Raw genomic sequence first — 20261 nt, 5'->3', positions numbered from 1 at the left:
AGCCACACATTTTTATGTAATTACTAAATTTTCCCGTTTTTTAACCTGCCAACGAAGCGAAATGCAAAACTAAGAGTGGGTAAGAAAAGGAACTAACCCTAAATCTATGATTTCAGCCTTAGGTTTTTTATTTTAAGCCGAATTTTTCCCTAATAAAAATACATTCTTTAATTGCAAACAGTTAGTTTCCTTAAGGCGATACCTAATTTCTTTTATTGCGGACCAAAGAATTTATTTCAAGGTCCGTTAAGCCTTAACCCTTCCGTGGCGAATGGGCGTCGCACAAGGAATTAAAAGTGCTCAGTAAGCTCTGGGGGTTAAGACTTTATTGTTATAGCTGAGTGCTAATTGACCGTTTTATGACTTACAAACTTAAGTTTTTAAAAGTCCAAGTTTAAACTTGTATGTCTACTTCCTACTTATACCTATTATAAACGCGAAAGTTTGTATCGATGTATGTTTGGATGTTTGTTACTCTTTAACGCCGCTACTACTAAAACGATTTGCCTGAAATTTGGAATGGAAATAGATTTTACTCTGGATTGACACATTGGCTACTTTTTACCGAAATAAATCATGGTTACCCGAAATTTGCGAAAACTCATGATTTTGATGATATGAATGTTTGTTACTCTTTCACGCCTCGACTACTGAACCGAATTAGCTGGGTATTGAGATATATTTTATCCCGGAAAAATCCATGGTTCCCGAGAGATTTGTGAAAAACTAAATTCCACGCGGACGAAGTCGCGAGCGTCCGCTAGTATGGAATAAGTAGAGGGTTCTTCTTGGAACGAATTCTGTTTCTACGGCTCTCCCTTCAAAATATTACGTAAGTAGGTAGGTAATACTTCTAATTTAACATTTAAAAGCAATTTTATTTCGTTTTATCGTAACATCTTAACTACCCAAGTACTCGACCAATTATTGTTATGGTACCTATAGGCACAGTAGATATATTACAAGCAGTAGTTGGACTTCATACTAAAGGTCGAAACGCGAGCTATACCTACGCAACTCGTACGTGGGGTGATCGTGGGGTGAAGACCGTTGCGACTGTGCCGCGGTGACGAACGCAGTGTATTGGATTTTTTAATTATGACGACTAGGAAAAAAGTTATTATTTTTATAAAGTTTGATTAATATTTTGTATTCTAAAGGCATAATTTAATAAATATATATATATAAATAAATGCTTAAATGATAAAATTGTGTAAATATATTAATTTATAATTAATATAATATTATTAAATAATTATTTATTAACTTCTTCATTTAGGTTGTTTTCTTTGATTATTATGTAATACATAGATTTAAATCTTATGACATGTATGTTTTGTATACCTGTATTTTAAGGTAATAAAGAAGTTACGTAAAGAAGTTGTTTGAATTTAACAACATTATTGTGTTGCTCATACTTTAATGTATTTGAATAAAAAAAGTAAAGAGCCAGCTGATATCAATATACCTATCCAGATTTTTTTATTAAACTACTAGCGAACCCGGTCAATCTCAATTTGTTTTTTGTAGTTCCTTCCCTACATGCCAAGTCAGGGTCAATTTTTTATCGTCTATTCTATAGTGTGGGGGTATCGTTATCGGTATGTTTGTACATTACATAAGGGTTAAAGTGCAAACATAATCTACGGAACCCTACACTGCGCGTGGCCCGACACCCACTTGACCGATTTTTTATTATTTGGTCACCTAGTGTGGTGGTAATAGATAGATGGCATCACCAAAATAAATATATGAAGGTCCTTCAAGATCATTGATTAGTATCAGCCTTATTTAAATCTACCAATCAAAAAACAACACGCATTTTATTGATCACTTCCTATTTTACTACAATTTACAAAGTATTTTATTTGTTTATTTAAAAAAAAGTATATTTACAATCACATAACTAAATGGAAACACAAAGTTGGCAAATGTAATTAAAATGCTGGAGACAGGCACCCCTATCACATGTTTACGGAGCGCGCGGCTGTAGGTATTTATTTCAAAAATATGGCCGAGTTATTATACTGCTTGTAATATATCTACTGTGCTATAGGTGTGCAGTTATTTTTACAAAAAAAAATCCTTAAAACTATTGTGGTATTGAGATACCTACCTAGGTACATATTTTGAGCGAAAATTTTAGTACACAGGTGCAATTCCTATGTCTTTTTAAACGAATTCAAAAAAGGAATAGAGTCTCAATTCGACGCATGTTTTTTTTTTAGGTCTATTTTAGTCAAATTTTAGTAGGTGTGCTACCTCATTCTAGCGGTCGCTCCGCGGTACCAAATGGATACTATGTTACTTGCTACTAATGTAGCTTTTCATTGCTAAAATTTGTTATATTTAACTTCTTTGTAAGTTGAAGAAAAGAAAAAAAGTTTAAAGCTGTTATATTTAGACGTGAAAGTGTAACAATCAAAGAAAACATACGCGTTTATAATTTTATTTAGGACTAGCTGACGCCGCGCGTTTTTACCTGCGTGGTTTCCGTTCCCGTAGGAATACGGGGATAATATATATGCTATAGCGTTCCTCGATAAATGGGCTAACTAACACTGAAAGAATTTATCAAATCTGACCAGTAGTTCCTGAGATTAGGGCGCTACAAACAAACAAATTCTTTAGCTTTATAATATTAGTATAGATATTACACGGACTTGCTGTTTGTTATATTACGAACCAAAATAATGAATCTTCCCCAAGATTGCCACTGATTTGTGATCCCAATTTATTCAGTGCACCCCGAGCGAGATATCGACAGGGTTAACGCTCGACAGACAGACAGGGGTTACACTTGATAAGTGTAATACACTGTGTATCGCCCCGGTACGCTTGATTAATGGTTGTTCTACAATGATTTTGTAAGTTCGATAAAGTCCTACTTATCAAGAACATCAGTCTATTTTTATTTTAATATTATAAAGATATTATATATTTATTTAGTGTAGTATATATATATCTAAATTTAATAATATATATTATATATGTACCTATATATATTTTATTATTTATATATATAATTATAATGTATTGCACCTTCCCGCTCTTTCTTTCTTCGCAACTTCTCTCGTCAGGGGTTGCCTGGTAGAGATTACTTATAGTAATAAAGCCGCCTTTGCATGCTATGTTTAAATTATTATTGTTAATGTTTTTTATATAATTGTATTTTTGTGTGCAATAAAGTATTTCTTCTTCTTCTTCTTCTTCTTCTCTATATGTACTGAACTGATTTTGAAAATTATTTTACCAATAGATACCTAATTATTATTTGTGAGAATAGCTATATTTTATATCCCCGTATTTCGTCGAGAACGGGAACTACTCAGTGTGAAAGCACAAGACAAGGTAGTGGAAAGTATTTTTTAACCGACTTCCAAGATTCATAGAGGACGTGATAGCCCAGTGGATATGACCTCTGCCTCCAATTCCGGAGGGTGTGGGTTCGAATCCGGTTCGGGGCATGCGCCTCCAACTTTTCAATTACGTTCGTATTAATAAATTAAATATCACGTCTCAAACGGTGAAGGAAAAACATCGTGAGGAAAACCTGCATACCAGATAATTTTCTCTGTGTGTGTGATGTTTGCCAATCCGCATTGGGCCAGCGTGGTGGACTATTGGCCTAAGCCCTCTCATTCTGAGAGGAGACTCGAGCTCAGCAGTGAGGTATGGGTTGATAATGATGATGATGATGATGATGATTCCGTCAGTAGGTATAGATTCGAGTCTCCCTTGTGATTTGGAGTTGAGACGCGATATACACGAATAAACTTGTACCTCTTCTAAGTAAGCCCGTAAAAAAAAGTAAAAAAAAAAAGAAAAAACCTAGCTGACTTTGTTGTTCTTGTCGGACCAAGGCGCGTTTGGAACCCTCGTAAATTTCATTTAAAATTTTCGACTAATTATTATCATCATTATTTTATAATATTAATACCTTGTTAATTAAGTGCTTGTAAACTGAGCCTAATTTAAATAAATGAATATTGACTATTGTTTTCATATAACTGATTCGTCACTTAACTGCATGGTGAGATTACAGTCAAGGGCTAACTGTATTGTCTTTGAATAAATCATACATTAAGTACCTAAGTATATTTGCCTATCTTACTTAGAAGCCTTTCCAACCCCCCTTCCTTCAGAAGTAGGAGAAGGCACTGGGTAGAACCCGCGCTCGTCTACGCTCAGCAGCAATCTATATGCTAATACGAGCCTCGCTGAGAATACCTGATGCGATACCTGATACTTGATAGATGTTAGTTCCACGAATTACTATAACTTATAGACAAGTTTTGCTGTGTCAAATAGGTGTCTACAGGTGCAAGATACCTATACCTTTTTAACCGATTATATCAGAAGGAGGGTAATGTTTTTCGAGCCTAAGAACAGTGATAGCCCAGTGGGTATTAAGGAACTCATCAATGGTGTAGTAACCTCGACTAAGTAGGTAAATGTTTTTTAACACATTGCTCAAAGCTATGCATTGGCAGGTCCATCACAGTCTTGGGGATCTTGTTACAGAAGAGTACACCCAAACCTACAAAAGATTTCTTTTCTCTTTGGAGACGATATGCAGAAATAACTAACTTATGCCCGTGTCTGGTAAGACGTGGGTTTAAATCTCCTTTTCTCCGTACTTTATCCGTGATAGCCCAGTGGATTTGACCACTGCCTTCGATTTGTAGGGCGTAGGTACGAATCCGGTCACAGGCATGCACCTCCAACTTTTCAGTAGATATGTGCATTTTGAGAAATTAAATATCACGTGTCTCAAACGGTAAAGGAAAATATCGTGAGAAAACCTGCATATCTGAGAATTTTCTTAATTTTCTACGTGTGTGAAGTTTGCCAATCCGGATTTGGCCATTGGACTAATGCCTAACTCCTGTCACTCTGAGAGGAGACTCGTGCTCAACAGTAACTCAACTCAACTCAACACACGTAGAGAATTGAGACAATTCTTAGGTATAAAGGTATGTGATATTTATATGTGCATGCCCCGGACCGGATTTGAACCTACGCCCTCCGAATCAAAGGCAGAGGTCATATTCACTGTGCTATCACGTATAAAGCACGGATAAATCACTATCACTATGTTAACTCACAAAGAACTTTACAACATCACCTATTAAGAAAAAATCGGATGAAAGTGCCATTACCAAGGAATTTATGTATGGATAATAAAGCTCCTTATACACTTAGTTAAACGATGTTCTTATACCCGTAACAAATCGCGAGTTATTAACTGCTATTTTTTCCGCTTATTTATTCCGTTTTCCGCACGGAGGGAAGCTCTTGAGGCCATTTGTTACAGTTTACGAAGTGACAGCTTCTTAAAAATGTTAAACGTTTTATTGGTGGGATGAAAATTTTTGAATTGAGAACGTTTTTTAAATTACGTCAATACTCGGTCTTTTTCAAGATGGCTTTAAATAATTGCCTTTTTATTGCTACACGATATTTAGAAACAATGATGATTTTTATGTCTATATATTGAATCGCCGTGAGTATATTACGGTGTATGTAGGTACACACATAACTTTCGAGAGACTGCACTAAATTATTAAATTACTAGCCGATGCCCGCGACTTCGTCCGCGTGGATTTTAGTTTTTCACAAATCCCTCGGTAACCATGGATTTTCCGGGATAAAAAGTAATCTATGTTCATTCTAAAATCCGCCAAATAGCTTCAGTAAGTAGTAGCGGCGTTAAAGAGTACTTAACAAACATCCAAACATACATACATCCATACAAACTTTCGCTTTTATATTTTTTTACATTGCACAGGTTTCATTTTTATTCCGTTGTTAGTTTTTAGTTTAAATCCTCTTATTTTTATTACATAGTAGTAATTTCACATTAACATCTTAATTTTTCAATTTCAAACGTAATGTTACAGGTGAAATAAAATATACTTGAGGCTTAAAACTAACCTCAAACAAACGAGCGGGCAATATTTAAAATACTGCCTAGCGTACTTATAAATATTAATTCCTCAGGTAGGTAATATTTTTAAATGAAGTACGTAGTGCATGGTTATTAATATTATGCTCTTATATGGAAATATTAAAAATTTAAAACAAATAAATTTTACTAAAGGTAAAGAATTGCCAAATGAAAAATGTTTCAATATTAACAGAAAAGCTCCTACGAACAAAATAGTTGCATAGAAATTTACATACATGTAACTTGACAAATTATGCAATTTCATACAAACATATCCACGTAATTTTATTACCCTATTAGGAATATAAAAACGTATAAGCACTTTAAATTTGCAGCACCATTAAACTCGACTGTAACAGAATCGTCAATCCGCGACTATTGAAGCGGTCTGGAGCGATGCTATAAATCGGCAGGTGCACTCCAGGGAGTATGTGCATGGGCCCTTATAACTTGGCAAAGAAAAGGATTACTTCGATTATTTTTTATTGTGGATATTAAGGTAATTGGACAATATAAAGTAAGACTAGCGAGCGCATGCGACTTTGTTTGCGTTGATTTTCATACATCAAACTTATAACGCCTTTTCAATCAATTATTATATTAGTTTATTAGAATCTGCGCCACGGAGGCTGTCAAACATTTTTTATTGACTTGATGCCCTTTTAGTAAGCTAATACTGACCCGTTTGAAATGGTAAAGATTTTTGTACCTACTTGAAATTAATAATGAATTTGAATTTGAGTTTGAATTGAAATGAATTTGAATTTGAGTTTAATTAAAAAATACTTCATTTCTAATTAAATAATTACCTATTTGGGTTACAAACAAATGAAAAAAATTTGAAAATAACCCAGAAGCTAATCAAGTAAACAAATCACATCCCAAACTTCCGTACAACCCTACAACCCTAAGCGCTCGGTCTAAAATGTCCCCTCAGATAATAAAAACCGTTTGAGTGCCATAGACAATACGGAGATCATAAGACACGATCATCTTAACCCTCCCCCGGACAAAAATTGTAAGAAAATGCGACAAAAGTGAATATTAAATCATCGCTTTGGTTCTGTAGCAATATAATCAAAGATTAATACATAATTAATAGAAGTATAAAAAGATCATGAGCTAAATATGGAAATTACTTTTATAATGTAGCATTAGTGGGGTTACCACACTAATATTATAGAAGCGAAAGTTTGTGTGTATGTTTGTTCTCCTTTGCGCTGCGGCTTCGAAAGCGATTTGCCTGAAATTTTGAATGGAGATAGATTTTACTCTGGATTAACACATAGGCTTCATCCCGGAAAAATACATGGCTACCGCGGAGATGTGAAAAACTGAATTTCACGAGGACGAAGTCGCGGGCGTCCCCTAGTATTACATAAAGTATGTGTGTAAATGCATAAGTGTGTATGTATGTTTGTTACTCCTACACGCTAAAATGACTTGACTAATTTGATTTTAGATTTTAGATTAATAATTATGCTACTTTACATTTCAAAAGCCATGATTTCCGCGGGATTTATATGACCGAATTTTAAACGAACGGAGTCGCGGTGTCTGCTAGTTTTCTTAGATTGACTTTTTTTTTAGTTCCCTACCTTTTTCCTTCCCTACCACTGATATAGACATACTTATTTAATAGATTTAGACGAATGTAATGGTTTCAAGGAGAAGCAGAATCTAATGGTTTCAAAGTAGTTTTCAAGGAAAGCATACGGAACCCCAAAAACGATTACAAGGTAAACGGTGTTTTGAGAGCGGCGTTGAATTTAAACAATACTGTCGCTTGCTCATTCCGACTTACGACTTTGCGTTTTGTAAATACTAAAACATTTTTGTTGACTCCACCGTTGATTGAGTCAGAATACTTTTTTTTTAAGAATTTTTGTCGACCTGCTACAGTTGGCTGTGCTGTGGTTCTCGACAAAGAAGTCCTGGGTTCGATTTCCAGCACGGGGTTATATGATTTTGATAATTTCTAAATTGGCTCGTGGCTTTCTAGTGGTAAAATACTACTGGACCCATTTCGAAAATTCTTTCACCAATAGAAAGCTACATTACCAATTAGTAACATAGGCTATATTTTATACCCCGTTTTCTCACGGGAATGGGAGCTACGCGAGTGAGACCGCAAGGTTTTGCCAGTAAACTGTATAACAGAAAAAACTTCATACTTGATCGTGAGTGGCTGACGTTATAGAAAGAATATGGAGCTTAAACCCACCATAGTGCTCTGAAGCAGGTTAGCAGGTTATTACGACATTAAGAAAGTTTGACATTAAGAAACCGAACCTTAAGGCCAAACCGAACCTTAAGGAACCATAAGGGTTTACCACTATGTTTAGGAGGTCTTCTAATAAGGTTTAGATATTAAGTCCTATATCACTTTATTGCTATAAACAGTTTAATTTCTACCTAATTTCATAAGTGATAGAAAACAATTTCGAATAACATCCGTATGAAAGACATTAAAATTGTTGCCCAACAGTTGGACAGACAGGAAGCGGTAGTCAATTCGATTCCTGACCTGAATAAGTTATAATAAATGTCTTTCAATGTCGTCATATATCGTACACTCAACTTAGAATGTTTAAGTACTCTCACATAACTTTATCACTAAGGTATGCCCAGTTTGTGAAACTAAAATCTTTGATAGAATTAGTTAATCATTGATTTACTTTGATTCTATGGTTGACAATAACAATGTAATATTTGACAATAAATTGTTATTTATACTAATATTATAAAGCTGAAGAGTTTGTTTGTCTGTTTGAACGCGCTAATCTCAGGAACTACTGGTCCAATTTGAAAAATTCTTTCAATGTTATTAGCTAATTTATCGCTGTATTTCTACGGAAACGGGAACCAGGCGGGTGTAACTGCGTGCAGTCAGCTAGTAATTGAATAAAACAAACCGTTGTAAATATTTTGCTTCTTCAATACAGGCCTTTTCCGAGTTTGTGCATTTGTGCATTTTGTTGTGTGTAGATTTTCTGGTGTAGATTGCTGCTAATCTTGATCCTTTTTCAATATAAATGCTGCATTTATAGTTAGTTTTTACATCAGATCTGTAATGTAAAAACTAACTATAAACTTGATCCTTTTTTCAATAACTAACTATAAATATTCTATGCACGTGGTATCATACGCCTCCTTAATTTATCTTTTAACTGGCTGACGTCGCGCGGTTTCACCTTAATTTCAGCTTAATATATTAGTATAGATATAGATATGAAATATTGAATTTAACTAGGAGGCCAATCATTTCTAAATAATGGACTGAAATTGTAATTTGTCGTTCGTTGTTCTCATTGATGTTATGTTTGAGCAAGCGTTTAATTAATCAGCACTTCAGAAACTAGGGTGTATGGTTTGATAATCATATTTTGTCATTTTAGTAATCACTGCACGATTCGAAGATCTCAGACAATTATTACAACATATACCTATTTAGGTAGGTAATAATTAAATATATATTTCATAATTTACAAGTTTTAGTTTCATCCAAAACTTGGATGAAATAAAGTCACTGACATAGCTCATAGCGCAAAGCTACAGTGGCCATAGGTCGGCCACATAGTTCGACGAGTCGATGGATTTTGGGGTGCCAAGCGCAGTGTTGGTCGACCCCCCACTAGGTGGACCGAGGACATCAAGCGGGTTGCAGGGAGCCGCTGGATGTTGGCGGCTCGAGACCGATGTTCTTAGTCCATAAAATAGGCCTATGTCCAGTGTCTATCGGCTGATAAGTTGGTACATGAAATTTAAAACGTCAGTTTACTCCAAAGTAAGTAAATAGTTTTGGGCTGGTGGGAGGCTTCGGCCGTGGCTAGTTACCACCCTACCGTCAAAGACGTACCGCCAAGCGGTTTAGCGTTCTGGTATGATGTCTTTTAGAAACCGAAAGGGGTGTGGATTTTCGTCCTCCTCCTAACAAGTTAGCCCGCTTCTATCTTAGATTGCATCATCACTTACCATTAGTGAGATTGTAGTCAAGGGCTGACTTGTAAAGAATAAAAAAAAATAAGCCGCAATACATAACTTCGTTCCAAAAAATCAAATTGAGACTTTTGTTTTTCAAGAAGTAATGTTATTATTACACGTAAAAATCCGATTATTAACGGCGACATGGAACGTTTTGTCATCGTCCCCTGTTTTAAGGCGGGAAGAAAAACCGCCAGTATACTTGGACCCTTTCTAAAATGGCCACCCTTCGTTATTGTCAGCTCTTTGTTCGGAGTACCCGTGGCGAGGGGGGTCAAGCTGCGATGGTCGCAGGATACGTCAGTCGTTTGTCATGTCAGATGTTTTGATACCGCGTCATTGTAGGAGATGGACACAGATTTGTGTGACGCAGAACTATGAATATTTTTATTATTTTTCATGAGAAATAATAAAATACATCCTATATTTTTTAAACAGTAAGTAAAAGTAGATATGGAAAGAGGTAATTTTTTTTTTATAAAATCGAATTAATAACCGGATTCAAGACCTCTTCTTGAGTCCGAATCCTGCCTATTGGGACTATGGTGGTACCGATTAGTGTTTCCAGATAGCATGAGTACGGTGAGTTGCCATAACTAACGTTCTTATTGTGAAACTAACTTTCACCATACCCATGCTATCTGAAAAACACTTTACTAATACAACTTATGAATTGGAGTTAAGTATTGATCATAGTTAACCCTTTACCGTGTCCAATATACCTGCAGCAGGTACCTATACGAAAGTTTTGAAATATTGTTTTGGTCTTTTATAAAATAATTCATAAAAATATCTGAAAAGTTACCTACTCAAAATTATGATGATCTTAACTGAAAAATGTCTAAAAATTTACTGATAAATAAGGCGTAAAACAATAATAAAACTAACCGGTAAAGAGAGCCCATCTCCGTCTACCTATGTACGAATCTTACAGATTTTGATAAAGAAAAACATATTTAAATCAAAGACAAGCCATTTGTATGTACGATGTTATATTCTACAAGAAAAAAATTCCCAAACCCATTACAACTGTATGAATAACAAATAACAAATCGCACATTAATATTAACCCCTATCTGGCCCCCGCACATAAATAAACATTAAACACAAAAAAAAGAAACCGCAGAAAGAACTCTTTTAAAAAATTCATCGGTAGGAACTTTGCGTCTTCAAAGACGAATTCACACCTCAGGGTAGAGTAGCCATAATTTCATTTGGTTTTACACGAACTTTTTTCAACCAGCCGACGTGACGATTTCACCCACGAAGTTCCCGTTCCCGTGAGAATACGAGGATAAAATATAGTCTATGACACTCACAAATAACGTGTCTTTCTGATTTGGTCAAAGAATTTTCAAAATCGATTCAGTACATCCTACTCGTAAGATTACCCCTACAATACCACAAACTTTATCTTTTCATAATCTATACTAATATTATAATCTATACTAATATTATAAAGCTGAAGAGTTTGTTTTGTTTATTTGTTTGATTGAACGCGCTAATCTCGGGGACTACTGGTCCGATTTAAAAAATTCTTTTAGTGTTAGATAGCTCATTTATTGAGGAAGGCTATAGGCTATATATTATCCCTGTATTCCTACGGGAACAGGAACCACGCAGGTGAAACTGCGCGGCGTCAGCTAGTGTTAGTATATATGACGGTATTCAAAAATTATCTGTTAAATGGGATTATGCGCGTCAGAACCTTGGCTTGATATTGTGCGTAGGTTTGTGACGTTTGTAAGAAAATTCTTAGGAAGCACGTTCCACCCTAAGTTATATCTTCGCTTACCTTCGCAGCCAAACGTTAGTCTTAAAAACTTTCAACGTAGTGTAAAAAAACTAATTCAAATAAATAAAATCATTATGCAAATACTTAATGAAAAGTAGGTAATTTATATTAAATTATGAATCCGACTGTTAGATAGATATAAGTGAATTGTCTAATTATATAAACATAATTATCCCAATCACTTTCAGTACCTCTAAAGACGTGTAAATGTAAGATTTTATAATTATATTTGGTTACACCAGCGTTTATATCCTCATATTCCTTACCTGTTTCCTAAACCATTAAACCTGAAGTCCCTAACCTTACCTTACTATTTTAGATTTTTTACTATAATCGATTCAGTACTTAAGGCGTTTATGTGTAACAAACACTCACACACATTATTTTACAGTTAGGACTGGGATTGTGGGTACGTATGGCTACCCTACATCCGTGTTACTTAGCAGCGGGACCGCGGAGAGTTCCGTGTTTTTCTCCGTATAAAATTAACATATTTTCTCCGTAAATTTGTCTACCGCCTGAAGATTACAAGTATGGAAATTTGGCAATATGCCGCCGCTGGGATTTGACTCCTTTAGACGGTTTTTTTTTTGTTTTTACCACTTAATTAACACTCGAATGTTTCGATGTTGTGTTAAATTTTGTTATTTTTTTTTGCAATGAAGATTTTGAATTTTAAATCAAAAATATTTAGTGTTTTTTTATTAATAGTGCTGAATCGAGCAATTCTTCTAACGGTAGGTAAGTGTACTGTAGTGTAGTGTGTAACCCACACAATAATGCTTATTGGGGACACCGTAGATAGTAACAAGTTTATTAAAAAAAAACTTTGATCTCTTCCCACTAGGTGGCGCTAGTAACTTTTTTTAACAAACTACATCTAGGTATTATTATCTTACACTAAATATAAATTAAAAATAGTAACGCATTACTTTTATAAACCTAAACGAAATAATATTATGTATTCTTAAAACCTTGACCAAAACCTAACCTGAAAACTGTAGATGAATCATTATGTGGAATGTCTATCCACTTTGTTCTCAAAACAACAAAAATTAGGAAAAACCGAATTTGGAAGGAATTCCAGAATATGTTCTGGAATACTGGTTATGACCAGTACCTATATTATCATGCAAAACTTCATTTATTTTCAAGTAAACCTATTTCAATATGGCGTTTGATACGGCGATAATACAATCGTTTACATTATAATTACTCAAGAAGCTGTCTAGGAATGTTGGATTTGCATGTCTATGGCAGACATAGCGCAATATCGAGTGGTTCTATTTACCGCCGTTTTATAGCCATTTTCACAGGAGCGTATGCGGTCACCGCATGCCGTATGCATACTTTATAGGCTGCGATAAAATAAATAGACTGTTTAATAAGCCGATCATGTGCCGCTACTGGCCGAGCGTTCAGTATGGCCGGCGTGTTCTATTTTTGAAATGTGCACTAACGGTCCGAGCGCGTGATCGCGGTACAATTTAAATTTCGAAGTTCAGAGAAATTCGGCCACTTCTGACCATAGAAATTTTAATAAAAATACTATAGAAATGACGTGAAATTTTCGCCCTGTAATAACCTCGAAAATTTACGAGTAAGATACGCGTTATTCCTGTAATCGATTGTGTTGTAACTTTCAAATACTTATACATTTGCATATTACGTTCGAGAAGATTTAGAGTACGCCGTTGTATAAAATTTTAATAAAAAAAAATTCAACCGACTTCTAACTCTAAAATTAACCTAAACTAAAACTTAAAAAACTTTTAATTCAAGCCGTTTAAATTACAAAATTTCTGTGGTTTTTTCAGAAACGGCTTTAATTAAAACAAGAATTTTCAAAATCGGTCCATAAATGACGGAATTATCGCTGGACATACATGAAAAAAAAAAAAAACAAAACATACATACAGCCGAACGTAGAACCTCCTCCTTTTTGGAAGTCGGTTAAAAAATAAATGTACCTATATTTAGATTCAAACTCCGTGTTTCCATACCTACTCCATATATACTGGTATTTATTTATTACCAAAAATTAAGCTTTACATAAAAATAATAGACAGTGACACTGTCTATTATTTTCCCGACACTAGATTCAAGACGTTCGTCCACCAGCCGCTATAGTGTTTAGTAGTTAGAACATGACATTTCTGTTCTTGTTCTTAAGACTTCTATGGTTAGGGGCTTCTGTCACAGAATTAGCATCGTTTCTCTTTTTAAAAATTCAAATTAAATTGTTCTTGATGCAATTTCAGGCGACATTACTATAATTTATTACTACTAAAGTTTATAAACTGCGTTGTGTATTCACGCTAACAGATGGCGCTACTAGTGAATTAGTACGCGCTATGGTTTGGTTACTTGAAAAGTATAAGTAGTGCATTGAAAAAAAATTTAGTCAACTTTGCGCAGAGGCAATATCGTAACCAATGAGGTTAATCCGAGGTGCGATTATTGCTAGTTGAAAACTTTACCAATACCCCGCCTTGTGGTCGTGAAATACCGACCGCTATGGCAATTTTTGAACGGCCGTAAAGGCCTAAGAAACTATGAAATTTCACTTTTTAGTTTAGATTAGACTTTTTAGAGTTTTGAATTTGAACTTTTGACTTCAGCTGTTATAAATTAAATAAAATAAAAAAAAATAAAAAAAGCTTTTTTTTCGCAGTTTGCACATAAGTTTAAGTAAATGATACATATAGTAAATTATGAATTATTATTTATTAGAATGAGGTTAAATTTGTATTTGTACATAAAAATATTGTTACGAAACGACAAATTAACTTTTTAAAATTTTTCATACATTCATAAGTTACTTTAATTTAATTTAAATAAAGTTTTAAAATATTACTGCGAACCCCTCTATATGAGGGTGAAGGCCTCCTCCTGAGATGACCTGCCCCTGCAACCAAATGGCATGTCGATTCTCTTTCTACCATCGCAAACGTTTCAAAAACTACAAAAATGTATGAAATGCTATCGACAGATCACGTGATCAAGATCTGTCATTCCCTTACATTTCTCCTTCACTGTTTTCCAGCCGTTCTTTCAATGTCGTCTGCCCATCTATTTCTAGGTCTTCCTCTGTTTTTAGTACATTAAGGCTTTGTCGATGTCGTCAGTCGAAAAGTTCATCTATTAAATTGATTTACTCTAGCTTTATATTCTTACTTTTAGGGACAATCTACATCACTTGTCACAAAACCCCGTCTGTTTTGTCCCCTGGGTCGACACACACTTATTTAAAGGGATATTTTGTCGCCGAACAAATTTGTGTTGTGCGATTCGAGGCACGGACAAGACGCGACCTTTCAACTTTACTATCAAGGGAAAAGTGACATAAGTACAATTTTAGCGTTTTTAATTTTTTTAATTTTTTTTATTTACATCATTAAGTACCTCCCTTTTATTAAAAAACGAGGCATACACGTATAGCCAAGCGATTTAGCGTTCTGGTACGATGTTGCGTAGAAAATGCAGACAAGGGCAGGATTATACTTGTATTATTATCAAGTAGATATGTAGTACATTATTTTGATTTTAGGTTGGAGCTAATGTAGGTCGTTCCACCAGTAAACACCGAATGACATTTTTACATGGAATCTTTATTTGGTATTTTAATAACACAAACGTTATTTTACGTCAAAAATAGTTCATAAGCCTGCTGAACTGGATACAGGCCTCCTAGAAGAATATAACGTCAAATACCACGTCAAAATTTTTTTTTAACCAAGTGGTTTTTTAAACCAATATTAAACCAAGTGGAGGTCAACCAACGCTGCATTTTCCGGTATGAGGTTATTAATAATATTAGCACTCTTGAACCCAGAAATTCATTAATAATACTTACCTACTAAACTAATACAAAAAAAAATATTTTAAATGTTTAAAATTAAAATATTTTTTCTTACACAATATATTCAAACACGAAATAATATCTATAAATTATGTGGGTATTTATTTTAAGAATGAAAAAAAGTTAAGATTGATTATTATATTTTAAACATAGTCAGAGTCGACTTAGACCACTTTGCCGAGGGAACTAACGTTAGGGTTAGATGAAAAACGAGCGGCCAGAAATTAAGTCTCGCTGTGAAAAATGGTTTTCTTCGTGCAAGTGGGCAGTGTTTGTATAGGCTTGCCCCTTCGATAAACGATATTTTAGGAAAGAAAAAAATCGAAAAGCTATTAAAATCTCTTGTTCGTTTAATCATCTTTTAGGAGTATTTATACTAATATTATAAAGAGGAAACATTTATATATTTGTATGTACCGAATAAACTCAAAAACTACTGTACCGATTTTAAAAATTCTTTCAGCAACAGAAAGCTGCGTTATCAGAGAGTAACATAAGCGATATTTTATTCCGGTTCATCCATTCCCATGGGGATGAAACTACGCGGATAAAACCACAAGGATCCGCTAGTAAGTAGTTAAAATCAAAATTGAATATATTAGAGTCATTAATTTAAAATTTACTTTGGTAACTTTACATACTTAAAATCTAATTCAAAATGAGCATTTTTCAAATGAAAAGATTTTTGAATTTCATTACAAATCTCAAATTCACTTGCAAACCATACTAACTTAATAATAATTAAATGAAATACTTTGCGAATAAAAACTTTACTTTCCTTTACTGTTTAAATTTGCTTTAACTAAATTCTTATATCTATTAAGAAGGTACGTTCCTGACAGAAATAAATATATAAATAATAAATAAAAAAAATAATGGAACAATATTTTATTTACATAGTGTTACAATATGTTTCCGATAAACTGTGTGTTATTAAAAAAATCTCTTTTCATGAAAATTAAAAGAGACCAATCTGGAAGTAAACTTTTTTAAACAATTTTCAAAATCGGTTAAGAAATGACGAAGCTATGAGGTAATAAACATTAAAAAAACATACGCGTCGAATTCCTTTTTTTTAAGTCGGTTAAAAATTAAACTCTTAACACTAGATGGAGCCAACTACCATATTTTTAGTTTGACAAAACGTCTATGTACCCTATCTATTTATTTAAGATCGTTAAATAGATAACTTTATTTACCAAAAGGCTTGGGAAATCATCAAAACCGCTCTCGTTGACGTCCTACACAGCAAGACATTATATCACACCTACATCCTCTTTCATCTCGACAAAGTGCTTCAATAAAAAGTTTACGCCTATCTCTACACATCTCCATTCACTAAAACCTACATGCAACGACATAAAGATGATCATAATCAGACTTACCTTGTTGTAAGATAAAATATGGAGTGATGACTGTATACAATATAAGTTAGTAGATAGTTTCAAGGTTTACTTAGATACCTTTATGGAAATAGCGTCACTATAGGCTAATTGACACTTTTTACTTAAATAGTTCATTATCGTTCTAATAGATTGAAAAAAAACATGTTTTTTGAGACGTGAAAATTTTAGTTTCAAATATGTTTTTGACAATACGAGCCAAAACGCCTGTAGGCCATGATATCTATATCTATATTTTAACTGTTTCATGACGTCATAATAACAAATAGAAACGGAGTGTTTGACAAAAATATTAGTTAACAACTAGTTTGACGTTTAGTACTTCAGGAAACACTGTGACGTCACAAAATGGACGACTGATTCTTTAACGTTTTAAATTTTAAAAATACCTGATTTTGACTTTAAGTTTTATGAGAAATCCTTAACTTTTATTTATTAATATATCCTTAACTTTTATTTATTAATATACCCTTATTCCATGTACTATGTGAAATTAATATTGTTTAAATTTGATATGAGCCAACTACCTTACTTATTAACTCGGGCTGAACTTATCACTGAAAGGTCGTGGTTCTATCCAAATACACTGTAATCTTTGGTTCTATCCCCAACCGCTCGACTTTTTTCGTACCTACTCACTCCTAACACGACTAGTTGAAGGAGAATGGGAATACTGGTCATATTTAAAAGATATTGCAAATATTAAAAAAAAATGTTGCCAGTCCTATATCTCCATTCTACCACAAAATCGCGTGATGCCGTGAGTATCCTTATGTTAGTAACATCCAGTCGACTCACACTCGTTAAATCAGATTAAAAATGAGTATTTCGAAAAACAGATTTATCTTTTACAAAAAGGTTTTGTTGTGTACAAAAAAAGTAGGCAAATCAGTAAATTGTAGACAAAAGTTACTTAGGGTATAAAAAGTAGACAAATCAAAAGAAGTTAAAAGTATGTTGCATACGCACTCAAAAGGAGAAAATTATTTTGGGTCACGCGTCATAATCAAGAGCATAGACAAAAAAAACGAAATAGAACACGTGCGGAGCGTTAAGAATCGTGTACCGACATTTGAAAAACACAAGTGAAATTACCACCAACCCTTCTGTACCAGGAACTTGCGTAAATGACACTCACTCCTCCAGAGATTGTCATCTTAGATTTTTCTTTGAAGAGCAAAGTTTTGGGGTAAAATTGAATATTAATAGCGAAATTATACCCCAGGGCCGGGTTTTTTTTAGGATTTTTATTACTTTATTAGCCTGTTCCTTTTAATGCGATAAAAACAAATAGCTTTTATACGGTTTTATATGTTCCGGGAAGGTGGCTTGGCGTCAAAAAACAGTAGCATTTTTATAGCTTAATCCTGCTGTTTGTTTTATATAATTTATTTATATTAGCACTAGATTTTGTTGGTGCAATAAAATTTTTTGTTCGTGTACCTTTTCCGACTTCTAACGCGGGCTCGTATGTTTTTTCTTTACTTTTACTAGGGTGGATTCGTATCTTCCAGTCTAGATTCTAGATGTGACTAGGTCACTCTTGGTTTGTTTCAGTGATGAAAAATGACTTTATGTTATGAGTTACATTCTTGGGTGGTTATTTTTTTAAACATGACCAATACCTAATTCGCATTTTTTTTTGTGAGAATTAGGAGCAAGCATGTTCATTGGGCGAGTATCGAACTCATAACCTTAAGACCCTGAGCTAATCTCTTAACAGTGACAGTGTTGCGCCTATTAAATAAGTAAATGAGGTATAGCTTAATATCTGTCAGTTTGTCGAGAGGTATTACCTCTTCAGTCTAGAATAGAATTATGGTACCTATCTACATTCCTACTTGTAATAGGAGCACATACATTACTTTATCATAAATATATTAAAACATAGTGTCACTTACTATCACGCGGGACTTAAATATACATTCTAGTTCACAGATTAATTATAAAGCATCTACGATAGTCTATGACTTCAAGTAATATCTAATTTGTCTCTGGACTAGAAAAAAAATAAAGGCCGGTACTGAGAAATTCATGATATAGACCATACAATAAATCTTTTATTTCACATTAAAACATTTATCATAAACCTAGATAACCAGTCATAAAGGCCAATAAATTAATATTACACACAACTTGTCAAAATAGTGCAAGGCTAACACGAAAAAGGAAAAAAACAATAACAAATTGGCAATAAACCACGGAGACCCGTTTGTCTATGATTTATATATTTTTTTGTATGCGGCAATAAAACCTTTGCCTTTTCAAAAAGGAACGGTTCGATTAAGTCATATATTATCTGCAAATTGCTTTAGATAATATCACAGTGTTAAATTTCCAAATATTTGAACTTATTTGTAATTTATACCTGATAAATGTAATATTTGAGAGAATACCAAATTTTTATAAACTCTTATTTAGTATTTGGTAAGCAGTTAATAAGATTTTAATTTTATGACTACAAAAAAGTCTAAGATGATAAATGGAATAAATTGAGTTAGACAACTTCGGTTATTTGCCCTAAAATTAATTCCCAGTTTAGACACGTACCTACACAAAAATAATTAAAATTAAAGATTACATAAATACATATAATACATTCTTAAGTACTGTATAAGTATATTGTAGGTTTGTACGTCTACTAGGCAAGTAGATTAAATGCATATTAAGGTTTTAATTTTAGTTTTTTTTCCGTTGAAACCACAAACCGTTGAAAGTTAAAAAATCTTGGTTTATGCGTACAAACACACTGTCTTTAACTGGGGTACGATTGGGTAAATTACACATGTAAAATTAATAGTTGGCTTATTCATAATGTACTTAGTAATAACTCTAAGGTCTATTCCCGTTAAAGTTTAAAAAAAGTAATAGATTATTACCACAAAGCTACCGTTCTCATGGCGTTATGGGCGTTAATAAAACATCAAAAATATGAGGATATCGGAGGATATCTTTGATATCAATAAGCTGTTTTTACATTGTCTTTGAGTTAGTTTGTCTATGTCCCCTACACAATAACTGGGTGAGTTATAGGTTAACGGATAGTTTTTTATGGACCTACCTACCAACTATTATAATTTTTAAATTACTATATTGTATTTTTATAGTATGAATTATGTTATGTGTTTTAACTGACAGATTTTACTTAAATAGCGTTTATTTACCAATATAATTAGGTACTTTAATTATCTCTTTTTATTTAATTATTATCTTTACTTTAAGGCATACGAGTACATACACAGAAAATCAGAATGAAATAAATATTAC

The 20261-nt window shown here is 33.6% G+C and overlaps 1 protein-coding gene and 1 non-coding gene across 3 annotated transcripts in view; both read left to right on the top strand.

Annotated features, from left to right (window-relative positions):
* Positions 1-20261, top strand: part of LOC112046576 (protein trachealess) — a 262436-nt gene that overhangs the window by 127870 nt on the left and 114305 nt on the right. The window lies entirely within an intron of this gene.
* Positions 14136-14274, top strand: LOC112046581 (U4 spliceosomal RNA). The gene has a single exon (XR_002886897.2). It is a non-coding gene; the product is annotated as a U4 spliceosomal RNA (small nuclear RNA).

Source organism: Bicyclus anynana, chromosome 22 (assembly GCF_947172395.1).
Source record: "Bicyclus anynana chromosome 22, ilBicAnyn1.1, whole genome shotgun sequence".
NCBI lineage: Eukaryota > Metazoa > Arthropoda > Insecta > Lepidoptera > Nymphalidae > Bicyclus > Bicyclus anynana.
The sequence above is the reverse complement of the archived record's forward strand: the minus strand, read 5'-3'. Positions and strand labels throughout refer to the sequence as shown.